The following is a 5,692-nucleotide window of genomic DNA, read 5'->3' as shown; positions in this document are numbered from 1 at the left end:
GTATGTATGTATGTATGTATGTATGTACAAACGCCTTGATTGATACCGTCCCCACAGTTAAGGCTTTTCTTAGTATCAGAATTCAATATAAACTCCTACTCACAAAACCGTATCTTTACATTGAATTCTTCCAATAAGTATGAATTATGGCAACCATGTCACATATTATCTAATGTACCTAATCGATTAGAATAAATATCAAATGTAAATAATATCAAAATTTTTTTTACTAAGAAAGATATTTCAAAATCAAACACCAAACGTATGTATATTTTCTAATGATTTCAGTTTTTCTTTTTATCTATATAATTACTGTTTATATAAGCACTTCGATGTAAAGTTTTCACTAAGCCTCAGTAGAGGTTTTAATGATTTCTGTTATATTAAATATTCTTTTTTCTCCTTTTTAAATAATAATTAGCCAAAAGATTACGAGTTTCATCAGAATTTTATATTTCCAATCGCATAATTAATTTTGCATATTTAGACTGTAACTGTTACGTTAAATTTTTAGACTTGCCATTCTTCTAGAAACGGGATTTTTTAAAATATATTTATTACTCTTTCAATTGTCATTTAAACTGAATTATAATCCTAAGAAGTCGATTAAATGAACTTATGACTCAAATAGACTTAGAGGCATGTGGAAAATAGAGATAGATAACCAAATCGATAGATAGATAGATTCTCTCACACACAAATATACACTGGCCAAAATAAGTTTAAGACCTATGATGACAGTTCTATTCCTTCATTGATATATTTTTAATAAAACTGTATAAAATCATTTTACTACCGTCCCATCTAAATAAAAGGTAAGTTTCATTTATTTCCACACTTTACGTAGATTGTATATGTGTACGCCGGGCTGTGGGCCGATTGGAAGGAAGGACGCCTCCTTAATGACCTCAGGTCCCTTAGACTGTTTGTAATAAATAGTTACCACAGAAACCAGACTGAGTGGGCTGCGAGGCTTTCCACCCCTCCTAAACGGGTACGAGAAAATTATTTCACTATGCCAGCCTGGAGTTGGGGGAGGTGTTGATGTTATCTGCAGGAAGGATTTGAAACTGCACTTAAGAACAATCTTTGTCAACCCGGGGGGCAGGCTGGTCGTCGTCGATGTGATGCACGGCAGTTGTAAAACCTTGTAGAACTGGACAGTCGAACTTTTCCCGAAGCATAGAGAATTTTCTAGGAACGTCACATACTTTAGTATTGTTAGGAGACTTTAACACAATTTGCGATGCACACGTAGATTGTTTTGGCTCGAATCCTGATAGGAGGTGTAACTCATGCCTCACCGATCTGCTCAGTTGTTTTCAGCTCGCAGATCGGTATAGACTAGAATTCCCCGACGCTCCATTGTGGATATGGTCTAATAGCGTTGGGAGTTCGGGGTCTTACTTAGATATGATTATTGTAAGATGTAAAGATAAAGACTTAGCTAGCTGTCCATAATTTCACTACGTCAGCTACAGTGATCACAAATTTATGACCTGTAGACTCAACTTAGAATACGTAGACAGGGTCCCTGCTACTGGAAACTCAAGAAGTCACTTTGGACTGTGTGGAGTACAGAAGCCGGATTAGGCAACTAGTAATGAGGGCATTGACCGGATCCATTATTAACAACAAATACTGGCATGCCTTCAAAAGAGCCGTCAAGTTTGAGTCTATTAGGCTTAACAAACAGCTAGCAATTAAGAAGGTTAGGATAGAAAGGGACATAGTTAAGGCTCTAGAAGAGGCAATGGGGACTGACAATGCGACCCAAGTCGTAGCATCGAGATTGGCTCTCAACTTACACCCCGAGGCTAGACACGAGCTAAGCTCTGTGCAATGGGATGTCAGGGAATCGACGCTGCCGAATGTATCCATGTGGTAGAGACTCAACGAGGCAATGATGTCACAAGTTCTTTCACGGATCAGCAGGAATGTGCAGTAAACGAACCCGAGATGTGCAAGGTTTTTCGCGAGCCGGTCTGCATCAAGCGTTCGGTGCGTCAAATATGTCCCCTCTCCTCATTTCTGTATGCGTTGGCTCTGGAACTTTTACTGCGGAAGCTGGAGGCCATGAGGGACGTGCCGCGTGATCTCGGTTGCAGAAGATCGGTTACGGAGTATGCGGATGACATCACCATCATCGTGTCCGAGGTGGACCACCTACAGAGGTAGGTGAGGCCATCAAGGTGTACGAGGCGGTGGCAGGAGCAAAAGGTAACTAGAAGAAGTCAGTCGGCTTGCAACTCGGCACCTGGAGAGGCAAGTCGATACCTCCTAACAGCGTCATCGGGCGTTGGACGGAGGGGCCGGTTAAATTGCTTGGATTTTGTTTATGTCCGGATCTCTAGATAGAGAGGAATTGATCTGGGGAAAATCCTGAGCTTCGACGAAGATCACCTTGCTGGTTTGTTCTGAAGGACATTCAGACCGGGGTCTTTGGACAACTTCCAAAAGTCTCTGGCTTGGCAGTGTTACCGAGGAACCTTACCAGTTCGAGATAAACTCGCTAGGCACGGCTATTCATGTCAGCCCACTCGCCTAAAATGCGTACAGAGCATTGAAACTGTTCTGCACGCTATTGTGCAGTGTCCCGAAAATTTCGGAACTGTGGGTTTACATCGAACGACTGCTGTCACATCTGGGAAGAGTACAGCTGTCCTCTAAGTCGGTTATAAAGATTGTTCCACCACCATCATTCAACAAGGAATGCAATGTGTGTTTTCTTGCTGTGGAAGCGTTAGCGAAAGAGGTTGTTTGGAGGACGAGAATGAGAGGGGTGGCGACGGATGCCTTCATCTCCAGCCCTGGTTTGGTCAACCTGTTCGCTTTCCAGCTTAAAAGGAAACTAAAGCTGCAAAGAAGACGCCTGTCACCCGTGATATACGAACACCGACATTAGTGGCATCGACAATGGAGGTCGATAGTCTTCTCTGATGAGAGCCGGTTCTGCGTTTCCACCCCGGATGGCAGAGAGAGGGCGTGGTGTAGGAGGGGGTGAACGCTACAGAGACGCATGTGTCATCAAGAGAGACGCGTGGGGTAGCCAAAGCGTCATGGTTTAGGCTTGAATCAGAGAACTGAGCCCCATGTGTTCCAAAATGTTGGTGCAGGCGGAGGGAATGGCATCACAGCGTAGCGCAACGTTGACCAGATCCTAAGACCTCACATCGTGCCATTCACGCGTCACCATTCCCACGTGTTCTGGCTGGACAATTCTCCCTCCCACACGGCCAGGGTCACCATGGACTTCCTGCGTCAGAACAACATGAGAACCATGCCGTGGCCAGCTCTCGGTGCCAATTTGAACTCAGTTGAACACTTGTGAGATGAAATCCAGCGACAGCTGAACCAGGTGGTCCCAAGCTCGACAACTCGTGTGGAACTGGGAACAACACCAAATGTAATGGACAACACCAATTGCAGACCACTAAACAGTCAACATAATCTTTTGCTGGTGCAACTTTGGCTTTGAGAAATGTTTGGGGGGCTCATCACGATCAATCAATTGACTTGATCGTTTACAGTTATCATAAAGGATCTACTTTTCGTCACAAGTGACTATTCTGTCAAGAAAAGGATCATTGGTGCTTTGCAGAAAGAGCATCAGGCACACTTCAAAACGCCGAACATTTTGATTTTCATTGAGGTCATGTGGTACCCATTTATCGCCTCACCAATCTACTGCAGATTGCGTAACACCGTTGCAATACCGACACCAAGTGCCTGAGACATTTCTCTGACACACTGACGTGCGTGAGTTTTGTTCGTCAATTGTTTCCCATTGTTCATTGTCAAGACTGCATGACTGTCCCCTTCCTTCTTCATCTTCAAGGCTCTCATCCCCACTACGGAATTTCTGAAATCGCCTTCGTGCTGTGGGATCACTTGTGGACCCATCTCCTCATGATCTGTTGGTATTGGCAGCGGTTTGGGAGGCATTGTGCCCAATCTTGAACTCATGCAAGAAATGTAAGTGAAGGTCCTTTTTTTGTCATGTTCATAAATAAATGTGCCTACGTTTCAAGAATTTTTTCTGTTTGAAATAAGTAGAAAATTATTAAAAAGCATACATCAATTATAAGTATGTCGAAATTCACCTAAAATAAAATTAAAATACTATGATAAAATTACGTTTCAAAGCACGACACTAAGAGCGGACATTATTTTCGGAACAACCTGATATTAATCTCATTAATTTCTCAGACTGAATGAACTTCTTGAGCTCTCTATTTTTATTTGGTTCCTCCAAAATATATTTGTTTGAATGTTTTTCTGAAGTATAAACAATTTTAAATAGTGTGCATAGGAAATAGTACTTCGCGATTCTTTTCGAATAAATCACATACTCAATTTATTCTGTTGGGAGTCTCTTTTATTTATTAATGTAACAACTGATTTATGTAGGTACTGGGAATTTTGATCAGATTCAGTGAAATTCATAGTGGCGTTGTTGATATAACTTCTACAGCTAAAAATGTGGATAACATTTTCAGCTTTCTTTGTTAATGGCTAATTCGATGTACTGAGTTAGGCCTCCATTATTCCTTTCTTTGCGAAATGCATATGCTACTACTGACGCTATTTAAATTTATTGATTGGAAAGAATGACGCAGTAAAACAGCAAGATAGAAGACTATAATGGCAAAAGAAAGACCAAGTCTTATGCATTCTAAATATACTATATACCCTAAGTATAAGAATACGTATGGAGCTTTTCTGGAGGATTTGGGATTACTCAAGTATTAGAAAATAAATATTTCTTGCATGCAAATAAAAGAAAAAGTAATCTTGTAAGGAAAGCATATTTTTGGAACATTTCTGTTCCTCCCATTAACTTCTTCAAAGAAACCAAAATATATCGTTGGTTCGGTCTGGTCAGAATTTCAACTCTTACTACTGAGTATGCTGCCACTTCTTTGTTTACAACATGAATGATTTTATTAAGCATTTCGCTGGTCAAAATATTTGATATGTAAGTTCCATTCAAAATCAATATATTGGTAGTTACATCTGCCAAAATTACCCTTTAGAATTCAGATCGAAAGATTTACGTTACTTAATGCATATTATATTCTATTTGAAATTTTTATATTCTATCTTTTTATGCCATGCATTTCATATTTAGCTAAATAAATAAATCTCTATAAACTGAAGCATTGTCTTACGTAAATCCTAGCACATTGAAACATTGAAGAATTAAGAAGCACTTATCTTGAAAAGCTACCACGGGCAGATATGTAAGAATGGGAAAAGCGAGTCAGAAACTGCACTACAGCTCAAAATTTCTTCTTATATACAATGCCACTTAATTAAGGTGAGACGCCGGAAGGGTTTCCATCACCCACTCACACCGGCCACTGAGAAGCTTTGTTCTGCCACTGAAACCAGATAATCTCTTCTTCGGCAACTGAATTCAATTTTGTTATCTTTGGACGTACATTTTTATACGTCGCTAAGCTCACTGGAATGATCTTTATCATTAATCTTTACGTTTACTTGTTTTAGTCATTAGATTCAGGCCATGCTGAGGCACCGCCTTCGGGATTTAGTCGAATAACATGACCTCATTACTTCTTTTTTGAGCCTGATACATAATCTATTGGTTTCTTTTACCAAACTGCTAGGTTACTGGGACACAAACATACGAACACCGGTTGTCAAGCGGTCGTGCGGGGACACTGAGACA

Source organism: Octopus bimaculoides, chromosome 1 (assembly GCF_001194135.2).
Source record: "Octopus bimaculoides isolate UCB-OBI-ISO-001 chromosome 1, ASM119413v2, whole genome shotgun sequence".
In the NCBI taxonomy this organism is placed as follows: domain Eukaryota; kingdom Metazoa; phylum Mollusca; class Cephalopoda; order Octopoda; family Octopodidae; genus Octopus; species Octopus bimaculoides.
Note: the sequence above shows the minus strand (reverse complement) of the source record.